The sequence below is a fragment of the Octodon degus genome, unplaced genomic scaffold, assembly GCF_000260255.1.
Source record: "Octodon degus isolate 3935 unplaced genomic scaffold, OctDeg1.0 scaffold00046, whole genome shotgun sequence".
In the NCBI taxonomy this organism is placed as follows: Eukaryota; Metazoa; Chordata; class Mammalia; order Rodentia; family Octodontidae; genus Octodon; species Octodon degus.
The window spans coordinates 3,247,809-3,248,335 of record NW_004524622.1 but is presented as its reverse complement, the minus strand read 5'-3'; positions in this window follow the sequence as shown (position 1 = coordinate 3,248,335).

Below are 527 nucleotides of genomic sequence, written 5' to 3'. Positions count from 1 at the left end.
AAGAATATATGCAATGTATTATTTGTTGAAACTGTACTTCCGATTTGATTTGAAACTGTCTCATTGCTGTTTATCAATAAAACTTTGAAAAAAAAGGGATTGTACAGGATTTCAGAAAATGCAATGATATTCCATGCTCCTGGATAGGAAGAGTCAACATTCTGAAGATGGCTATACTCCCAAAATTGCTGTATAGATTGAATGCAATTCCTATCTGACTACCACCAACTTACCTAACAGAGCTAGAGAAATCATTCCTAAAATTTATTTGGGACGGGAAAAAACCTAGAATAGCAAAAGCTATCCTGGGCAATAAAGACGAGGCAGGAGGCATTACAATTCCTGACTTGAAATTATGTTCCAAGGCTACTGTGATAAAATCAGCATGGTACTGGCAACAAAATAGACCTGAGGATCAATGGAATTGATTAGAAGACAATGAAGCCCCTACTAATACACTCAGCAACTTTATCTTTGACAAAGGGGCCAAACATACTCACTGGAAGAAAGATAGCCTCTTTAACAAA